This window comes from Cupressus sempervirens, chromosome 8, assembly GCF_028749045.1.
Source record: "Cupressus sempervirens isolate cs-2001-9-10 chromosome 8, ASM2874904v1, whole genome shotgun sequence".
In the NCBI taxonomy this organism is placed as follows: domain Eukaryota; kingdom Viridiplantae; phylum Streptophyta; class Pinopsida; order Cupressales; family Cupressaceae; genus Cupressus; species Cupressus sempervirens.
In genome coordinates, this window is record NC_143125.1 from 414,977,673 (window position 1) to 415,002,611 (window position 24,939).

Sequence of the window (24,939 nt, forward strand, 5' to 3'; positions counted from 1 at the left end):
GAAAACACTAACTGAGCTAGTGGCATAACCACACTAGCCTACTCTCTCAAGAGAAAAAGAATACGGAGATGTGCCAAGGTCAACATCCAGAAAGGAGAATGTAGACTCATCAAAGAACTGAGTCACTCCCAAACAATATGGCAACATCATCCACAACAAGGAACGCTCACAAACCACACTACACCTCACAAGGGTGGGTTAGTGCAATAGGAAACACAAAAACCCAAGCTCGAACTCCAACAAGTACCTAGTAGATTATGAAGACAAGATAACTCTTCTGTTATGAATAACATGAGGAGTTAAACTTCTCCAATGGCCATAAATATGATATGTCATGATTGAATTGGCCTCTACTCAAAAAGGTACTCAGAACATCGATCAACAACTCCACAAGCCAAAGCCTCACAGCCGGACTCGGATTGAATCCATTTGAAAAGCGTCGAAAAGATATCGACAAGGACTACAACAAGAAGAAGCTAAGAGAGACCAAGACCTACGATCTGAGCCACCACTCAAATCAAGACAACAAAGACAAAACCAATAGCCTTGGTCACCAAGACAAGCAATGGATGAAATGTCCAAATCCACACAAGAACACACATGCCCAAAACAACATAAGGCATTGAATGAAAGGTAAATCACACATTGAAACTTTCATTACTTTTCTTTCATAAATTCATTAATTAAGCATAACATAAGCACTAATGCATAATGAACTGAAACATTTTCAAGCAAGGGTCCAAGAGTCACTTATAGAACAAGTACATACCTTTCAATTTCTTTTAAAAATAACATTAAGTTTAATCACCATTTAAACCATTCAGATACAATAACAAATTTAGATCTAACAAAGACACACTAGCATGTTCTTCATGATATTAACCCTTGAACATACTACCAGAGGTTCGAGATGAACATGATAGAGTCACAACACACAACTGGGTAGCAATAAAATACATCTAGAATAGTCATCATGAAACAAAATCAAAAAGCCCAAATGGGGGAATTATCAATTCCAACAGTAAGTATCAAAAAGGGCTCATTTCAACAATAAGTCAAATGTGACAACTGTCACACAGAGAGCGATAGATAAAATTTGATGACTACTCCAAGAGAGAAAAATACTAAAAACCAATGCTAGCCCAACAACATGAGTAAAGTACCTCCAGCCAAATAAAATAAGGCATCAAACAAATCACATTACAGGTGATGACTGAGTATAGTCACACAAGAGGGATAAATCACCACACAATGCTAAGGAATACATCATCCTAGCATCGTTAGAGAACACACTCACACGCATCAAGCAGTATACCTTCAGCAATCTCATGCATATGCAAACAAAAAAAATTTCCATGCAATGCAAAATTTAAATATTCATCAAATTAATACGATTTTACATAAGCCTAAGAAGCAATCAGATTGGGGACTTAAGTCATTAACCCAAATATATAATGCAAAACTACAACTTTGCAATGATTCACAATAAACACTCATTTTCAATGAAAGGAACCATTTTATCACCCTAAAGATAAAACATAGAATCACAAAAAGATTCATTCATTTACTTACAACAAGGAGAAAGCAGGGAAACAATGCACCTAACTCCACAAGGAGAAATGAGCTGAGGCACACAAGGCCAACACATGGACACCAATCAGTGGTTCCATCCAAAAAGGGTCACACAAGCAACTAACCAACCAAGGCACAACGATCCCACCTACAAGGCCAGGAAGACTCACTTCCTTCTCCACACACTGCTCTAGTTGCATCTACTGGACAAGCAAGTCCATCATGAGTAGATACCAAAGCAACAAAGATCATGAGTTCTCACCAAGACACTCGCACTCAACCAATGCAGTAACAACTACAAGGGCAACATAACACAGAGATCCCAATGTTTGAACATGGGCTTTGATACCAGATGTAATGCCCCGTCTAGAGATCCTTAGAAACAAGGATTCAAATGAAGCCAAGATATATATATTTTTTACAAGTATGAATGCACAAGACAACATCATACAGGGATCACAAAGATCGCAACGAAAGACTTCAACACAATCCCGACAACCAACGAATATCCGAATGCCACTACCAAACTGAAACACACAAACAAAGCCAACAAAGACAATGCACATGATGAGGGCACAAGAAACAACCACTCATCAATAAAACACCAAGCTGGGGTAAAATGCAAAATCCCAAAATTTGGCTAAGCCTGAAATCCTAAAGCCCTGAAAATTGGCTAAGTCTGGATTTCTGAAGCCCTGAAATTTCCTAGAATCCATAACTTATCTCTGAGAGGTTTGAAACCTATCTCAAACAATTTGTCGCATATATTAAAATATATTTTAAGTATATGAATTAAATATACGTCAACTTATACTTAAACGATATATTTTAAACCCCAAAGGACAACAACATAAACTCAAAAATTGAATTTCAAAAAAACCTCCTGAATACAAAATGCAACAACATAGGCTCGAAGAACACCCAAAAGGGTATCCAAAACCACTCTCAAAAAGATCAGATCATGAAGAAAAGTGCCCGCTGATGGCACGCACAGGTTTTTCACAAAAATCGTGCGACACTTTTTACTAAGGGAGGGTGACACTTCTCCCTTACTGCGTGTGACACTTCTGAAGAAGGCATGCGATACGAGAAAAGTATCACGCGACATTTCTCATAAAGCCGTGCGACACTCTTCTAGTGTCGTACGACACTTCTTCAGTAATGCGTGTGACACTTTATAGTATCGTACGACATTCTTTCTATGGGCGTGCGATACTTTTTCAGTGTCGCACAATGCTGAACAAATGTTTCCCATAAAAAGTAAAAATACTTCCAGAACTCAAAATGGGGAAAAACCAACAAAAGAACCTCCACATCGGGGAGTACTGGATCCACAAAGGCTCAAGGAATGAACACTCGAGTGCAAGAACAACACAGAATGAAGAACATCAAACCATCTAAACTACAGCAGCAAAGAACACACTGAATTAAACATCACAGAGAACAAAAGCAACATTGCAATGTACCGAAAAAAATCTCAGGAACAAAATAACCAAACTAAGTATGTGGTTCCTCCAAACCGTTAATAGCATCATAAGACCATCGTGGGTCCTAGCCATCCCCCGCACGTAACATCCCAAGCCACCGACCAAATCATCAGTACTTTCATAATAGAGATGTCACTACTAAAACATGCAACAATATAAGCATAAGGAAATCTAACATGCTAGAAGTAAAGCATAAAGATAATCCTACAGTAGATAACATCACCTATCACATGCTAAACAATAGTAAGCAACATATATACTACTAAATCAAATAATGTCATATAATCATATGCTAAACATCATGATAAGGGAATGCATCAAGTAAACTAACATCATCTAAACATGATATACAAGCATCCAATGAAAGCATAAATCACAAGAAAGCATACTCTGAAACTCGAAGTACCAAGTGAAAACATCCAGCAATGGTCGCACTAGGATAAGATACCGTCTCTGTACACCAGTCCCTAGCAGTGGTGAAGGTAGCTACGCCTCTCAACCACATGGCACCCATAGGTCCATACCCGCCGTGCTGATGGAGATAATGATCCAACCACAAACACACAAAAGCACAACAACCAAGGCTAACACTCACGCCAGACAATATGATGGCTGAACCAAGAACCTAAGACAATGCAAGGAGTAAAGGTCCTGGTCAGACACTCAAAAGGCTACTAAGTAGGGACTGACATCATGGAGAGTCACTTGGCATCGACAAGCCCAAGCTAGTATAGGTAGCTACTCTTCTCAACATAAGGCGCACAACCTAGGGTAGCTACTCTTCATGGCGAAAGGCGCACAACCCACACATTTTAATTATCTTGTATTTATTACCACCCAAAGTTTTAATTTAATTATCACTTATATAAAACTTCCTCTGCCAACCGGGAAGTAGTCGCCAGGTTACAGGATAGAAGCCCCCTCCATATGCTACCCTACCCTACCCATGCTCATCCTACGTCAAGTGCCCGTGGGCATGCATACTCCCATCCCAACCCCAATGATCATAACTTCTGGCAAATCCACAGAAGATCGGGCCTCGCAAGTCACCCAACAAATGTACGTGTACGTACTCGTGTGTGGTGCACCACCATCATGAAGATCATAACACAAGGACAAGAATGAGAACACAATGCAAAGAGAACACCCAACTGAAAGCAACACGAAAAGGATGGATTCTACACGAATCCCAAAGCTAATAAAACCATACATCATGAAATCACTCAACCGGCCTCAATCCGAGAGTATGGATTTTACATGAATCCCAATGATGTAACAAGACCAAACATCGTGAACTCACTCAACCGGCCTCAATCCAAGAGTATGGATTCTACACAAATCCCAATGATGTAACAAGACTGAACATCGTGAACTCACTTAACTGGCCTCAATCTGAGAGTATGGATTCTACATGAATCCTAGCATTCACAAAACAAAAGAAAAGGTCCAAAAGAAACCATAACAGGTAACAAATCACTCAACCAAACACAGTCGGGAGTATGGGTGTGACACGCATCCCAATGCAACATAAAAGTGCAGTAGTGGTCTGACTGATATCCAAATGGATCATGCAGGTCCACAAACCAAAATGTGCCAAGAAAACCCGAGAAAATAGGATGGCACACAAAACGAGGTGAAAACCTCGAAAATTTGGAAAATTACAAAATTAAAACCCATTTGGCCTTTGGGTTCAAAAACTCCAAAAATCCAAAAATAAATGGAATCGAACACTATATGCAAAAACGGCCAGCATAACGGTGCAAAACTCCAAACCCTCTTCCCAAAAAATAGGGAAATTTTCATACCCACCCAACAGGGTAGAACTAGCATACAGAAATGGAGGGGAACACTATTTCTCAACCTCCAAACAAACGGCTACCAAAAACAAAAGCAGAAACAGAGCAGAAACAATAAAACAAGAAAGCCCTACCTCACAGCCAAAAGGGCAAAACGGGAATTTGAACCATAAAATAAATATCCTGCAGAAGTAGCTAAAAATCGCGGCAATCTAAGGTTTTCCTGAGCTGGATCCAACGAGCCCAACCTCGCAACGATCCCACGCCCGTAGCTCCCACAAAGAACAAAATAGTAAATCCTCATGAAGATGAGTTTGGGTTTTACTCTCCAACTTTTCAATTTGAAAGTGAGAAGTGAGGAATTAAATTCCTCTTTGGATACTTATTCACTTTTTGGGTGAATAATTGATTAGTGCATTTAACCAGCCAATCTAGTTAAACCCCGAATCGACCCAAACGAAAATAGGCTATTCTTATAAATAGGAATTCATCTATGGAAAAGCTGCCAAAAATTAAAATAAATCAATTAAAAAGCCCGAAAACCCAAAAACACATAAATCTCCTAAACAACTTTCGCGACAAAGCAAAACTCTAAATGCACAGACACGCTTATTGGTCTAATCACATAATGCAAATGAGGTCGGATTTAATAATCATCGAAAGGTTTAAATTAAACATTTAATTAAGGATATGTCAACCATACAAAGGCGACATTGGTAAAATATGAATAGCTGAATCACTAACTCCAAGTGCCACTGCCAGGGATATAAATCCTACACACTAAACAACACGATCAAGTGCAATTGCATATAATAACATAGCCGAAGCAATAAATGCATTAAATCACCTAATTTAACCATTTATTTAATTATATTAAAATAATCTATTTACATCACTCACATTCGCATAAAGCATAACAACGCATGAATGAAGTAAATAACCATAGCATTAAATCCATCACACAACATAATAAGAGATATGTCCAAATACCAGATAACATCAAAAAACACACTGTCATCTCAAAATGGCATCATCATGCAATATGATTAACTGAATAGCATAGTAGTCTAATAACTATGATACTGGAAACAAAGTGTAGCATCTGACCCTTGGGTCCTCTCAAATGTAAACATAACATGAGTAACAAATATCTCTCAGATCAAAATAAAACAAGGTAAATGTCCGCAACACATAACCAAATAATCCAACAAGAACAATCCATTCTAATTACTTAAGCATTTAAAACACATAAGCAAACATAGTCATAAACATGACTAACCATCGCTACAGGAACCCAGTCCAGTGTAGCATGGTAATAGTACACAGTGCAATCTCTGCACACATCTCAGGGTAATCATAGAACAACCTCATGATACCACATCGATCTTGGTAACCACTAGCACAAACCTCAGTGAACCAAAAATCACATCATAATCTCAAAGATCAGTCAAAAGCATAATCAAAGCAACTGATAAAGAAACATAAATCCAAACACCTCAATGGTGTAGACCACTCAGGGTCACAATCATGATCCATCACAACAAAAGATTAGCAAGGTTGCATCCATCAGGACGACTTACAAAAGTCAAATGGGAGAGGCACTACATTATACCTTTGGATTCTCCTGCATTAGACACCTAGGGTAGATTGAAAAGTGACCCTGTCACTTTATGAATGGTAGAGAAAATCCCAAATGGGAAACCTCAGTTGCTGAAATCCAAGTTGAGTCCTCTATTCGCTGTCCTTTCCACTTGATCAAATACTCTTCATACTACCTATTTTTGGTACTCCTACCAACATGATGATCTAGAATGTCTTCTATCTCCTCCTTCTTAGAAGTAGGAATTAGACATGGCTCTAACATTAGTTCCTCATTTGCACCATCATCATGATAATCTGTTAAGTTTGCAATGTTGAAAATAGGATAAATGTGAATACCATCTAGAAACTCCACCTCATATGCATTTCCTGAGTCATGTTTTTTTAGAATTTTGCAAGGACAAAATTTCTTCATTTTTAGCTTGTTGTAAGTGTCAACTGGAAATCTTTCTTTTCATATGTGTACCATGACTAGATCCCCTACTTGGAATACCTTATGTCTTCTCCTTTGATCAACCCTAGCTTTATACTATTGATTCATCTTGCTAATGTGTGCTTGAACCTCCTAATGTAGATGCTTGATATGTTTAGCAAATTCTTCAGCTTCAACACTTGTCCTCTCCCCTTGCTCTATCTTACTAAATTCTGGCGCAGTCCTTGGGCTACTTCCATATACAATTTGGAATGGTGATCTACTAGTACCCCTATTTACAAAGTTATTGTAAGAAAACTCAGGTTGTGGTAGAATAATATCCCACCCCTTGGGCTTATCCCCAACTAAACATCTCAGCAAATTGCCCAGACTTTTGTTTAGCACTTCTATTTTGCCATCAGTCTATGGGTGATGTGTGGAACTAAATTTTAAGTTTGTTCTCAACTTTTTTCACAATGTTCTCTAGAAATACCCTACAAATTTAGTATCTCTATCAGAAACTATACTCCTTGGAAGACCATATAGTCTTACCACCTCTCTGAAAAACAAGTCTACAATATGGACAACATCATGAGTTTTGTGGCATGGAATTAAATGTGCCATTTTTGAGAACCTATCAACCACCACAAATACTGAGTCATTACCCCTTTGTGTCCTCGGCAATCCAAGAACAAAATTCATACTTATGTCGTCCAATGGCTATGATGGAACAGGAAATGGCTAATATAGTCTAGTGTTGTTGCTAAATCCCTTGGCAACTTGAAAAACCTAGCAACTCTGTACAAACTTCTTTACATCTTGTGAAATCTGAGGCCAAAAATAATGTTCTCTAAGAATGGAAATGGCCTTATCTTGACCAAAATGTCTTGCCATCCCTCTAATGTGTTTCTCCTTAATTGGATTTTCCCTCATGGAACTCCTTGGAATGCACAATTGGCTGCCCTTGAATAACATACCATCCTGAATCAGATAGTCTAACCACTTAGTTCTATCTATAGCAACAGGCTCTTTATAAGCTTTCCATGCTTCAGCAAAATCAGGATCATTAGGGTATAGATTCTTGAGTTCATCAAACCCAACTACTTCAACCTACATTACTGTAAGAAACAACTGTCTCCTGCTTAGTGCATCTGCAACCCTATTAGATTTTTTGCTTCTATGTTTCAACACAAATGTATAGCTCTGCAAGAACTCTACCCAGTTCATATGCTTCTGATTCAATTTACCTTTCCTATTTAGGTATTGTAATGCTTGGTGATCAGTATACAAAACCAATTTCTTTGGCAATAAATAATGCATCCAATTCTTTAAGGCTTGAACTATTGCATAGAACTCTTGATCATAAACAGAATACTTTTTTTTTGCATCATTCAATTTTTTACTAAAATATGCAATAGGCTTGCCTTCTTGGCTTAATACAGCCCCAATAGCATTGCCACTAGCATCACAATCCACCTGGAACACTTTTCTAAAATCTGGAAGTGCCAACACAGGCTATTCTATCATCTTCTTCTTTAGCAATTCAAAACTTCTCGTAGTTGCTGCAGTCCATTTGAACTCTTTTCTATCCCCTCTTATTGTATCAGTTAGGGGTGCACATATGCCATTGAAATTCTTAATAAACTTCTTGTAAAAACTAACTAGACCATGAAATGATCTTACCTCTATAGTGTACCTTGGAGTAGGCCATTCCAAGATGGCTTTTACCTTCTCTGGATCCATTTTGAGACCTTCAGGTGATATAACAAACCCCAAATAGACTAACTCCCTTTTTGCAAAGATACACTTCTTCAGATTAATTAACAGTTTCTCTTCCCTTAGCCTTTCAAGAACACTACGAATATGCAATAAATGTTCTTCCAAAGTCTTGTTGAAAATTAAAATATCATCCAAATAAATAATAACAAATTTTCCCAAGAACTTCTTAAGTACCTCATTCATGAGCCGCATGAAGGTGCTTGGGGCGTTCGTCAATCCGAAGGGCATGATTAACCACTCATAAAGACCTGCCTTGTTCTTGAAGGTTTTTTTCCACTCCTCTCCTTCTTGTATCCATATCTAATGATAGCCACTCTTGAGATCTATCTTTGTGAAGTATTGATCTCCACTCAAGTAGTACAAAAGATCATCCATCCTTGGCAAGGGAAATCGGTACTTGACAGTTATCCTATTAATAGCTCAGGAATATGTACATATCCTCCACTCTCCATCCTTCTTTGGTGCAAGTACTATAGGTACTGCACATGGACTTAGGCTCTCTCGAATCAAGCCCTTCCTCAATAGCTCTTGAACTTGTCTATTTAGCTCATCTGTTTCAGTAGGAATCATCCTGTGAGTAGCCTTGTTAGGCAAACTATCTCCCAGAATCAGATCTATCTGATAACTGATTTGCCTTATTGGTGGTAATCCTTTTGGAACATTATTAGAGATAATATCTCCAAACTCACCTAGTAAATCTGAGACTTCAAGTGGTACTTCACAACTACCTTCTTTATCTTTCTTAGGAATCAAAGCATAACACATACGTTGATGTTTCATGCCATCTAAAAATTTTCTTCCATCAACAAGACAAATCCTAGCACTGATACATACCTTTTCACCTTCTTTTTTCATGGGCTTCAATTTGTGGCAAACTCCATCTCCTCTGATACCAAGTTATCTATGCTGCCACCATCAATGATCACATCACAACATTTATCCTCACACTTGCATCTGGTATGGAAAAAACTCCTCTATTGTCCTGGTTCAATCTCACCACTTAGTAAGACCCTTTCATTCACCAAGGTCTCTCCTCTTTTTGCATCCTCTGAATGTGATGATTGTGCATCCTCATCCACATGAGCAACCCTAGCTTGGCCCTCAGCTCTCCTATCTATCCTTCCTTGTTGTTGAGGGCATTCAAAGGCACGATGACCTTCTTCATTACAATAGAAATAGGTACCACAGAAGCCTCCTCTTCCTCTTCCACATCCTCTACCTCTTCCTCTATGATTTCCAAATTTTTGATCATGGGAGCGGTTAAAAGCCTTGTTCCTCTAGTTTCTGCTGGTACCCACATCTTCATTTTTCTTTTGGGTTTAATTTCGGCCTCTAGATGACCTACCACTACCCCTTCCTCCATGACCACACCCTCTTTGTCTTCCTTCAAACCTTTTATTTAGCTTCTCTTAAACTCATAGGGAAAACTAGTATGCCTTTTGAACGATGGTCATTCTTACCAGACTTAATTCCTCCTGGATGCTAGGTCGCAACCCATTGATATAATGAGCAACCTTCTCCTTATTTTCTTCTGCATGCCCTACTCTAATGAAAAGTTGATAAAACTCCTTCGTATATTCTTGGATTGATCTTCCTGCTTGGTTTAACCCATGCATCTTCTTGAACAAATAAAGCTCATAGTCCACATGAATGAACTGCTTCTTCAATTTGTCCACCATGCGGTCCCACCTTGTGATCTTCTCCTTTCCTCTTCTCTTTCTTTCTAATTGAACCTCTTGCCACCAAATTTTGGCATGGTCTTTCAGTTTGGCTTTTGCAAACTTAACCCTATCTAGGTCCCTGATATCCTCATACTCAAAGTATTCTTCCAGTTCTTTGATCTAATTGTTCAACTCATCTGGTTTCAAATTTCTTGAAAATATACCCACTTCAATTGTAGTTCTTTTCCCAAACTTAGTAATGGACCTAAAAAGCCTTTCCTCTGCCTAATTTAGAACTTCCCCATCAAATTACCCTTCTGGTCCCATTTCTTCTTCTTCATTGTCATCCTCACTATCATCACCTGTGATAACATTGGCTCCTCTACGGAGCTCCTCTTGCAATGCCTATACCTACCTTTGGAGGGCTCTAACCTCCTCAGGATTAATAGCTCTGGCCCTTCCACCATGCTCTCTTTGTGGAGGAATCTTCTAACTCAAACCCATAACCACATAGTCTTGGTGCAAATTGCCTCACAGTCGGTGCTCTGTCTACACACTTAGGAAAATCGGCTCTGATACCACTTGATGGGGACATGACCCAAGCACAGAATGGACACAATAGAAAAGGGGAAAGTGTATTAACTGGGAAAATATACTAGTACATAGAGTACAAATAAAATAAACTTCAAAACATGCCCTAAGGGGTTACAATTATATAAATCTGGAGATAATTTCTCCTTTCAGTACCTCCTCTCAAACTCCAATCCGAACTACCTTTTACAATGCCAAAAATCTCCTTAAATAGACCCCAGAGGGCTAGGGACTAGAAATACATTCTGGAAAGTGCTAGTTGGCATCTACTGACCAAATAGAAGACTCCAAAAGCTACATTAAAAATTGACACAAATCTAGAAGAATCCAAAAATGGTAATCGGACTTCCAGAAGGCATAACTTTTGAACCATAGCTCCGATTGACGAACTATTTATATTTTCGAAAAGCTCTCAAAGCGCTCTATAGCCCTATGGACTAGCTTCACTCATCCCCCATTTTTTAGGCCTTTTAAAGGTTATTTAATTCTCCTAACTTGACTTTGAGGCATTCCTAGGAGGTTTCAAAAACCCAAAAAACTGTAATAACTTTCAAACCGTGGGACCTTTTGACCTGATTCATTTTTTAAAATTCTCTAAAATACAATTACATTCATTTAGCCAATTTATGCCTTCTATTTTAGCCAAAATTATAGCCCAATTACATACTCCTATTTTTTTTTTAGATTTACATGTATCCCAAGGTGTCCAAATACTCTATTCTAGAACACTGATAGTGAAACTGTGAGAGTTGGAACCTTTATTTGACCCAAATGAGTATCTAGAAATGAAAACACATGAAATAGAAACTAAGTTTAAGTACATTTTTTTTTTGGATGACACAGGATTGCTCTTATACCTCTGGATGCTCCTGCATCATGTATCTATGGATGTATGCATGTATACATAGATGCATACATGTATAGATATATCTATGCATGCATGCATGCATGTGTATCAATATATACATACATACATACATACAGTGTATGTATGTATGCTTACATATATATACATATATACATACATGTATGTATACATGCATGCATGCATACATACATGTATGTATGTATGATGAATGCTTACATACATATATGTATGCAATATACATACACACATGTATGTATGTATGCATTCATGCATACATACATATACATATGCATGCATACATACATATACATATACATATTCATATACATATATGTATGCATATGCATGCATACATACATACATATACATATGCATACATATACATATACATATTCATATATATATATATATATATATATATATATGCATATGCATGCATACATATACATATATGTATGCATCCATCCATACATGTATGCATGGATGCATACATACATCCATGCATCTATGTATACATGCATACATACATAAATACAGGTATGTATGGATGTATGCATGGATGCATGCATACATGTAGACATACATAGATACATGTATGTATACATAGATGCATGCATGCATGCATGCATATGCAATATGTATGTATACATAGATACATGTATGTATGGATTGATGCATTCATACATGTATACATAAATATTGCATACATACATAGATATATCTATGCATGCATGCATGTATACATAGATATATATATATATATATATATATATGTATGTATGCAATATATATATAGATATATGTATGTATCAATGCATACATACAAACATACATGTATAGATGTATATATTTTGTATATATGCATATGCATGCATGCATCTATGTATACATGCATACATACATGTATACATACATGCATACATGTATACATGTATGTATGGATGTATATATAAGCATGCATACATATATGTGTATGGATGCATACATACATGCATGCATCTATGCATGCATGGATGCATACATCCATACATGTATGTATGTATATAGATGCATACATATATATGTATGCATACATGCATCCATACATACATATATCTATGTATACATTGCATGTATACATAGATATATGTATGTATGGATGCATGCATGCATCCATTCACACACATATATATGCATCCATTGCCTATGCATAGATATGCATGCATGCATACATACATATATATATCTATGTATACATGCATGCATGCATAGATATATCTATGTATGTATGCAATGTATACATAGATATATATATGTATGGATGCATGACTGCATATATGTATTTATGTATACATGTATGCATGCATCCATACATACATACATGTATCTATCCATGCATGCATGTATGCATGCATGGATAGATGCATGCATACATACATGTATACATGTATATACCTTGTATGTATGCATATGCATGTATGAATGCATCTATTCATGCATGCATACATGCATGCATGTATGTATGCATGCATCTTTCCATGCATGTATACATCTATGAATACATGTATACATACATAGGTGCATGCATGTACATATGACTCCATGCATATGCATGCATCCATACATACATGTATACATGGATATATCTTGTATGTATGCATATGCATGTATGCGTGCATCTATCTATGCATGTATGTATGTATGCATGGATGCATGCATACATACATGAATGTATACATGTATATATCTTGTATGTATGCATTCATCTATCCATGCATGCATCTATGCATACATGTATACATACATAGATGCATGCATGTACATATACTCCAAGCATATGCATGCATCCATACATACATGTATCTATCCAATTATGCATGTGTGTATGCATGGATGCATGCATACATACATACATGTATACATGTATATATCTTTTATGTATGCATATGCATGCATCCATACATACACGTATCTATGTATGTATACATGTATGCATGCATGCATCCATACATATCTATCCAAGCATGCATAAATGCATGCATGTATGCATAGATGCATGCATACATACATACATGTATACATATATATATATCTTGTATGTATGCATATGCATCTATTCATGAATGCATGCATACATACATAGATGCATGCATGTATGTATGCATCCATGCATATCCATGCATGTATTTGTATAAATCCATGCATACACCTATGCATGCATGGATGCATACATCCATGCATGCATATATACATACATGTTTACATGTATATATCTTGTATGTATGCATATGCATGTATGCATGCATACATACATCCATGCATCTATCCATGGATGCATGCATGCATCTACATCCATGCATGCATGCATCTACATCCATGCATACATGCATATATACATAGATGCATGCAGGTATTTAAGCATCCATGCATATGCATGCATATATGCATGCTTGGATACATCCATCCATGAATGCATGGATCCATGCATCCATGCATGTATCTATGCCATAAATAGATACATGTATGTATGGATGCATGCATATGCATGGATGCATACATACATGCGTGCATCTATGGATGTATGCATGTATGCATAGATGCATGCTTGCATGCATCTATGTATGTATGCATGCATACACACACATATATATGCATCCATTGCATATGCATAGATATCCATGCATGCAAACATACATATGTATATCTATGTATACATGCATGCATGCATAGATATATATATATGTATACATAGATGCATGCAGGTATTTAAGCATCCATGCATATGCATGGATGGATGCATAATGTATGTGTCTATGCATGTATCTATATCATACATAGATACATGCATGTATTTATGCATCCATGCATATGCATGCATCTATGCATGCTTGGATGCATCCATCCATGCATGCATCCATGCATGTATCTATGTCATAAATAGATACATGCATATGCATGGATGCATACATACATGCATGCATCTATGGATGTATGCATGTATGCATAGATGCATGCATATATACATGCATCCATGCATGCATCTATACATGCATACATACAAGATATATACATGTATACATGTATGTATGTATGTATGCATCTATGTAATAAACAGATACATGTATGTATAGATGCATGCATATGCATGGATGCATACATACATGCATGCATCTATGTATGTATGCATGTATGCATAGATGCATGGATAGATGCATGCATATGCATACATACAAGATACATGCATGTATACATGTATGTATGTATGTATGCATCCATGCATACATACATGCATGCATGGATAGATACATGTATGTATGGGTAGATGCATGCATAGATGTATGTATACATAGATCTATGTAATCATGCATCCATACATACATATATCTATGTATACATTGCATACATACATAGATATATCTATGCATGCATGCATGTATCCATACGTGTGTGTGTGTGTGTGTGTGTGTGTGCGTGCGTGCGTGCGTGCATATCTATGCATATGCAATGTATACATAAATATATATATATATATATATATATGTATGCATACATGCATGCATATCTTTTCATATGCTATGTATACATAGATATATATATGTATGTATGCATGCATGCATATCTATGTATGTATGCAATGTATACATAGATATATATCTATTTATGTATGCAATGTAAACATAAATATATATATGTATTGATGCAGGCATGCATACATACATATATATATATGCATCTATATACATAGATGCATGCATGTATGTATGGATCCATACATATATATGTATGCATGCATATATATATATACATACATGTATGCATGTATACATAGATGCATGGATGGATGTATGCATATATGCATACATGCATATGGATACATACAAGATATATTCATGTATACATGTATGTATGTATGCATCCATACATACATGTATCTATGTATATATTGTATACATACATAGATATGCATGCATGCATGCATATATATATCTATGTATATATGCATGCATGCATAGATATATCTATGTATGTATGCAATATGTATGTATACATGTATGTGTGTGTGTCAATACATACATACATACACATCCATACATACATGTATGCATACATACATAAACGTATGCACGATGCATGTATGTGTGTCTATCAATACATACATACATACATACATACATACATGTATTTATGTGTATGTATGTATGCTTACATATATATTTATACATACATGTATGTATGTATGTGTATGTATGTATGCATGCATGTACATATGCATGCTTGCGTACATATATATATGTACGTATGATGCATGCATACATACATATACGTATATATGATGCATTTATACATACATATATGTATGCATATGCATGCACACATACATATACATCTACATATGCATGCATACAAACATATACATATGCATATACATACATATACATGTACATATACATATACATATACATATACATACACATATATATATGTATGCATATGCATGCATACATATATATATACGTATATACATATATATATGTATGCATGCATGTATACATACATAGATACATGTATGAATGGATGCATCCTTCCATACATGCATGCATCTATGCATGCATGGATGCATACATGGATGCATCTATGGATGTATCCAAGCATGCATGCATACATGTATACATACATTTATACATGTATGTATATGGGTATGTGGAGGATCATGGTGTGCCAAAAAGTGGCGATCTAAAAAATATGTAGTTTTGAAATGCCTCAACGAATTTTAAAATTTATTCCTAGTTTTTTCCCACCCATCCTGATACTAATTGAAAACAATTAATACCTTTATAATTCCTACTATATCTTTCAATACTAACTTTATATGGTCATCTTTAAAACATCCCGAAAATGTGTTTTTGGCATGTTCTTATGTGCTTTTTACTTCAAGCATGTAGCTAACGACTTTTTTTTAACCAAAATTTGATGTAATGAAAAAAGTTTCTTAAGAATGTTCTTAGCTTTTCATAAATGTAAATTTTGTCAAATTACAAGTTTAGTAAGTAATTATTACTTATTTTCTAATGGAGTTAGCTACAAAGTGTTGATTGACATATTGGTTGAATAATACCTATAACTTTCAAACTGTATAAGATTTATGAAATTCAAAAGATGCGTCACATTCTATGCTTTGACTAGTATAAGAAAAAAAAAAAAAAAAAAACTTAATTTTGATTTTTTTTGAACTAGTTAAGCTGGTTAGACACAGGAGTTTTTTAATTATGAAAATAGTATAGTAGCAAATTCATAATTAATTATTTATTTGGAATAAAAATTGCCAACAATATGTGTCACATCTAGGCATGAGTCTACTTTTTATATCTCAAATTATATTTAAAAACATTATCATTTGATTATGATTAAGGTGGTCAGACATACACCTACTTTTGTTTCTTGCCCTGAAATTTTTGTAGTACTGCTTTAAAATCCAAACTTTTGACCAATCAGATCATTTTTTTTCCAAATAAGGCCTTGTAGTTTAGAAACTAGATTCAATTTCCTATAAATTATTTTGTTACAATTTTTTGATATAAATTATAGAACCACTTTAAAATTATGTGTCAAGTTGACATAACCATAATTTGCTGATTTTTCACTGCCACTTAAGGAAATATTTTGGTACACCATGATCCTACACATACCCATACCTAGATGCATGCATGCATGCATGCATATGAAATATGTATGTATACATAGATACATGTATGTATGGATGGATGCATTCATACATGTATAGATACATATATACATACATAGTGCATACATAGATATATCTATGCATGTATACATAGATATATATATCTATATATGCATGCATGCATGCATATCTATGTATGTATGCAATATATATATAAATATATGTATGTATGGATGCATATATACATAAATACATGTATAAATGTATGCATGTATATATCTTGTATGTATGCATGCATCCATGCATGCATCTATGTATACATGCATACATACATGTATACATGTATGTATGGATGTATATATATGCATGCATACATGCATACAATATCTATGTATACATTGCATACATACATTGATATATCTTTGCATGCATGTATACATAGATATTTACATGTATGTATGCATGCATACATACATATATATGTATGCATACATATTTATTCATAGATATATCTATGTATGCATGCATGCATGTATGCATTCACACATACATATATCTATGTACACATTGCATACATACATAGATATATCTATCCATGCATGTACACATAGATATATACATGTATGTATGCATGCATGCATCCATACATATATATGCATGCATACATGTATACATGCATACATACATTCATACTTATATATCTATGTATACATTGCATACATACATAGATATATCTATGCATGCATGCATCCAAACATATGCATGCATACATTGCATACATACATAGATACATGTATGTATGGATGTATGCATTCGTACATACATATATATGTATGCATAAATGTATATATACATAGATACATGTATGTATCCATAGATACATGTATGGATAGATGTATGGATGCATGCATCCATACATATATCTATGTATGCATGCATGCATACATACATATATCTATGTATGCAATATATATATACATACATACATGTATGCATGTATGTATGTATGTATACATAGATTCATGCATGGATGTATGCATCCATAGATGCATGCATGTATGTATGAATGCATACATACAAGATATATATATGTATGCATCCATGCATGTATGTATGCATCCATAGATGCATGCATATACATGTATACATGTATGTATGTATGTATATATGTATGTATGCATGCATGCATATCTTTGTATGTATGCAATGTATACATAGATATATTTATGTATGGATGCATGCATGCATACATACATATATATGTATGCATCTATATACATACATACATGCATGCATATATGATAGATGTATGCATGGATTGATGCATGCATGTATGAATGCATGCATCCATACATATGCATACATAAGATATATACATGTATGTATATATGTATGCATCCATGCATACATAGATGCATGCATCTATGTATGACATAGATGTATGCATGGATGTATGCATCGATAAATGCATTGATGTATGCATACAAGCCTGCATAGATGCATGCATGCGCATAGATGCATAAATACATACATGCATCTATTTATGACATAGCTACATGCATGGATGTATGCATCCATGCATTCATAGATGCATGCATGTGCTTGGATGCATAAATACCTACATGCATCTATGTATGTATGCATGCATGGATGTAGATGCATGCATGGATAGATGCATGGATGTATGTATGCATGCATACATGCATATGCATACATACAAGATATATACATGTATGTATGTATGCATGCATGGATGCATGTATGCATGGAGCATATGCATGGATGCATACATACATGCATGCATGTATGCATGTATACATATATGCATAGATGAATGCATCCATGCATGCATACATACAAGATCTATACATGTATACATGTATGTATGTATGCATACATCCACAGATACGTGCATAGATGCATGCATGTATGTATCCATCCATGCATGCATGCATGTATGCATGTATAAATGCATACATACATACATGTATACATGTATGTATGTATGTATCTATATGCATGCATACATGCATACATAGATATATCTATATCTATGTATACATGCATGCCTGCATAGATATATCTATGTATGCATGCATATATACATAGATATATGTTTGTAGCATGCATCCATGCATAGATATATCTATGCATGCATGCATGCAATGTATACATAGATATATGTATGTATGTATGTATGCATGCATGCATGCATAGATATATCTATACATCCATGCATGTATACATGTTTTTATGCATGCATAGATATATGTAAGGATATATATGCATGCATCCATCCATACATACATAGTTAGATGCATGCATGCATACATGCATGCATGGATGTAGATGCATGCATGGATAGATGCATGGATGTATGTATGCATGCATACATACAAAATATATACATGTATGTATGTATGCATCGATGCATGCATAGATGCATGCATGGATGTATGCACATACATGCATGCATTTATGTATGTATGCATATATGAATAGATGAATGCATCCATGCATGCATGGATAGATGCATGCATACATGTTTATGCATACATACAAGATCTATACATGTATACATGTATGTTTGTATGCATGCATCCACAGATACATGCATAGATGCATGCATGCATGTATGCGTGTATGGATGCATACATACATACGTGTATACATGTATGTATGTATGTATTTATATGCATGCATACATGCATACATAGTTATATCTATATATATATATATCTATATCTATGTATACATTCATGAATGCATAGATATATCTATGCATGCATGCATGTATACATAGATATATCTATGCATGCATGCATGCATAGATATATCTATACATGCATACATGTATACCTGTTTGTATGCATGCATCCATCCATACATGTGAGTCATCACCCGACCTATTATAGCCTAGATGTTGTGTTTACTTTTTGATATCCGAGAGCTCGCTATGCTGACAAATTTAGATAGATAGTGGATTTGTCTCATCTATGGATTTGATACTTTCATAGTGTTTTATTTTGTTATGTGTATAAATAGCCTATTGTTGCATGGGAAGCACTCGAACATATTAGGGAGCAGTTTTATGATATGGTGTTATTAGATTTTAATGCAATGTAAAATGTTAATTTTTAGTGTATGGAAGAATACTAGTTTGATTATGATGCCACTACGTTAAGCTCCATGCATAGTGCGGCATTAAGAATCTATCATTCCATTTTCCTTCTTAGTTCAAAATATCATTGTGTTATTATAGTCTCTCTCTTAAAATATTAAATAATAATAATAATAATGGTTATGTTTTCACCTTGTGAAAATTATGGCATGACATTTTGGTATCAGAGCATTTGGTTCAACACTAGGAACCTAACCCACTCCCTTCAACTTATGAATTGTAATTTGTGTAGGATGCTTGTAGTCACCCATACTAGTTGTCGAAGGGCCAGAGGATCGAGAGTAAACCTTGTAGAACAAGAGAGGGAAGGATAGGACGCAGGAGGGCCCCCGCCAAATCTTGATAAAGTATTGTATTCAATCAATAATTTGATTGGGGTAGTGCAACAGAGATTACATTAGGGTGTAGGGGGATATGGGGCCAACATCAAGGAAAGGATTCAAAGTCCCCCACCTAGGCTGGCAGAGGGTTAGGGGGAAGCATCAGTATATCAGTTTGAGCCACCCCCAGTAGTAGAGCGAGCACCGGCCAGGGTACCCCGTGATATTGGGGATGAGATCAGTGATCTTTTACGACTCAAACCACCCCTATTTACTAGTATTATAGATAGCACACGAGTGGAGGCCTGGCTACAGAGCTTACAGAGGTGCTTTGGGTTACGTACCCATGGGCGAAACCTAAAAGCATGATTGGCTATATATCTTCTATGAGATGATGCTTCCATATGGTGGCAGTAGGAGGAGACCATTGGAAGGATTGATATACAGACACTCACTTGAGAGTCCTTTGTGGGCTGATTTAGGGATAGATACTTGTCAGATCACTTTAGGCAGAGGTGGATCGAGGAGTTTCATGAACTTCAATAGAGGGGCCTCACAATGGCCCAGTATGAGAGTAGATTCTTAGAGTTACTCCCTTATGTAGAGTACATGAGAGACGAGAAGCTTCATATCCATCGGTTCATTAAATGCCTTAACTTGTCACTCCAGGGACTAATGCAATTGGCTTTTCCTACTACCTTCAGAGAGACAGTTGAGATGGCATTGGTTGCTGAGGATATTCATTCCAAACAAGAATTTTGAGATAGGTCCCATAATCATAATTCCTCCCAACAGTCAACTTAGCAAAAATCCTTTTGGAAGGGAAATTAGAGTCGTTCAATAGGGCCTTCAAAGGGGCCACAAACATAGCAAAAAGGATAGTAGGACACTAAGAAAAAACCATCATAGGGGTACTAGGGCTTTAAGCCCAAACAGTGATAGTCACAAAGCCCTAGATGGGATCAGAAGCCACAGAGCCAGTATATATAGCCAGATAGGACTCAGCAGTCCTCTAGGGGAGATTTTAGTAGATCCAATAGAACTGGGGGTCAGTAATAGTCCAAGCTAGTATCCCTCTATATGATTTTTTCCATGCAGCTTAAGCAGTGCATGCGAAGGGGATGTCAACTATATGCCATCACTATTAGTGATAGTGAGGAAGATATCAGGGAGAAACCCTCCCTCGAAGATTACCCAATATTACAAGAGTATGCAGATGTGTTTCCATCAGAGCTTCCCAGTATGCCACCACCAAGGACAGTCAATTTCCACATTGACCTCATACCAGGAGCTGAATATGTATCTAGAGCACCCTATAGGATGACTCCACATGAGCTCAATGAGCTCAAAATTCAGCTAGAGGAACTTTTTGAGAAGGATCATATCTAACCCAGCGTATCACCATGGGAGCATCAGTAATTTTTGTAAAGAAGAAGGATGGATCACTTAGGCTATGCATTGATTACCAACAGCTGAATAAGTTAACTATCAACAACCGATATCCATTTCCTAGGATTGATGATTTATTTGATCAGTTGTAGGGTGCATGAGTATTTTCTAAAATTGACTTGAAGTTAGGATACCATTAGTTGCTCATTGTGGAAAGTGATATCCACAAGACTGCCTTTCACATGAGATATGGTCACTATGAGTTCACAGTAGTGCTTTTTGGTCTCACAAATGCTCCAGTAGTATTTATGAGTCTCATGAATGGGTTGTTCCATGCCTTTCTAGACAAGTTTTTTGTAGTGTTCCTTGATGATAGTTTAGTCTGCTCTCATGATGGAAAGGAACACGAAGAGCATCTACAACAAGTGTTGCAACGGTTGAGGGAGAACCAACTCTATGGTAGCTTGTCAAAGTGTGCATTTTTAAAATGAGAAGTACATTATTTGGGTTACTTAATATTAGGAGATGGGATCTTAGTAGACCCATCCAAAATTAGAGCCATCATGGATTGGCCATCCTCTACTAACATTTTAGAGGTTAGGAGTTTCATGGGGTTAGCAGGATATTATAGACAATTTGTGGCAGGTTTCTCTAAGGTAGCTCACCCTATTACCTATTTGCAGAGGAAGGGGAAAAATTTCATGAGGATAGAAAAGTGTGAAGAAGCCTTTCAAGAGCTCAAAAGAGCACTTACTAGTGCACCCATTTTAGCAGTACCTGACCCTTCGAAGGAATTTGTAGTTTGCACAGATGCTTCCTTGGATGGAATAGGAGCAATCCTTATGCAAGAGGGTCGAGTTATAGCTTATGAGTCAAGGAAACTCAAGGGGCATGAACTTAATTACCCTACACATGATCTTGAGCTTGCAGGGGTGATCCATGCATTGGCATGATGGTGCCATTTCCTCCTAGGGCAATGCTTTGAACTGTATTCAGACCACTTGAGCCTGCAGTATATTTTCACTGAGCCTAATCTTAATGCTAGGCAAAGAAGATGGATGGAGTTTCTATGTGAATATGATTTTGATATACATTACATTAAGGGTAAGGAAAATGTGGTGGCAGATGCCTTGAGAAGATGACGCCATGAGCTTACTTCAATGATCGCTGATACAGATTTGAAGAAGTGCATTTTGAATCACCTACCTGAGGATGAATTCTATGTAGAATTTTGCCAAACAGCCCAATCTCAGTGACCTCTTGAGGGTTAATTTTTTGATTATTCATTGGATTTTGAGGGTCTATTAAGACATAAGGGCTGCATTGATGTACCCTCCATAGGAGACTTATGAGGGTTCATTATCTTGGAAGCTCACAAAGAGCCCTTTGTAGCACATCTAGGTGTTAAGAAGCTTCATGAAAATTTGAGGAAATTATATCATTGGCTAGGGATGAGAATGCAGATTGCCAATATCATTGCAAGGTGTCTAGAGTGTCAGAGAGTTAAGGCAGAACACAATCATCTAGGTGGACTTTTACAGCCACATGAGATACCCGAGTGGAAGTGGGATACTATCTCCATGGATTTCATTGTGGGTCTTCCAATGTCTTCTTAACGTCATGATGCCATCTTGGTGATAGTTGACATTTTGACCAAAGTTGCTCACTTTTCACTAGTCTGTAGCACCTTCACAGCACCTGCAGTAGCATAGGTATTCTTGCGAGATATTGTTAGACTCCATGGCATACCTCATAAGATAATATCTGATAGGGACTCTTTATTTACATCCTCCTTTTAGAGGGAGTTGCAGACATCACTTGGAACCAAACTCAACTTCAGCACTGCTTATCATCCTCAAACAGATGAGCAAACAGAGAGAGTTAACCAGATCCTTGAGGACATGCTACAAATGTACATGATGGACCATCAGTCCAAGTGGGAAGAATACCTTCACCTAGCAGAATTTTCCTATAATAACGGGCATCACACTTCTATAGGCATGCCACCTTATCAAGCCTTGTATGGGAGACCTTGCAAAACACCTCCAAGTTGGGATAGAATAGAAGATAGGTTATCTATAGGGCCACAGTTGGTTAAGGAGATGGAGTAGCAGGTAGTTTTGATCAAACAATGCCTCAAAGAAGCCCAAGATAGACAGAAGAAATATGCAGATGCTAAGAGGGAGGATAGGGTGTACATGGTTGGAGAAAATTTTTTTTGGAGGGTGTGACCTCATAAGAGTCCAATCCATTTCAGAAAAGGCTCTAAGTTAGCACCTTGTTTTGTGGGCCCTTTTGACATTCTGGAGCGAATAGGACCAGTTGCTTATCATTTAGCCTTTCCACCTAGCTTGTTACGCATTCATGATGTATTTCATGTATCTGTATTAAGGAAGTATGTATATGACAAGTCTCACATCATAGATTGGGATGCTTTGTAGGTGGAATCAAACGGACAGGTGACATTGGAGCCCATTCGCATTTTGGCTCGACAGACCCTCACACTTCGAGGCAGAAGGCTAGACCAAGTTAAGGTCCAATGGGACTATTACGATGAGGTTTCAGCTTCATAGGAGGATATAGCACAGATGAAGACCCAGTACCTATATCTTTTTGATGAAC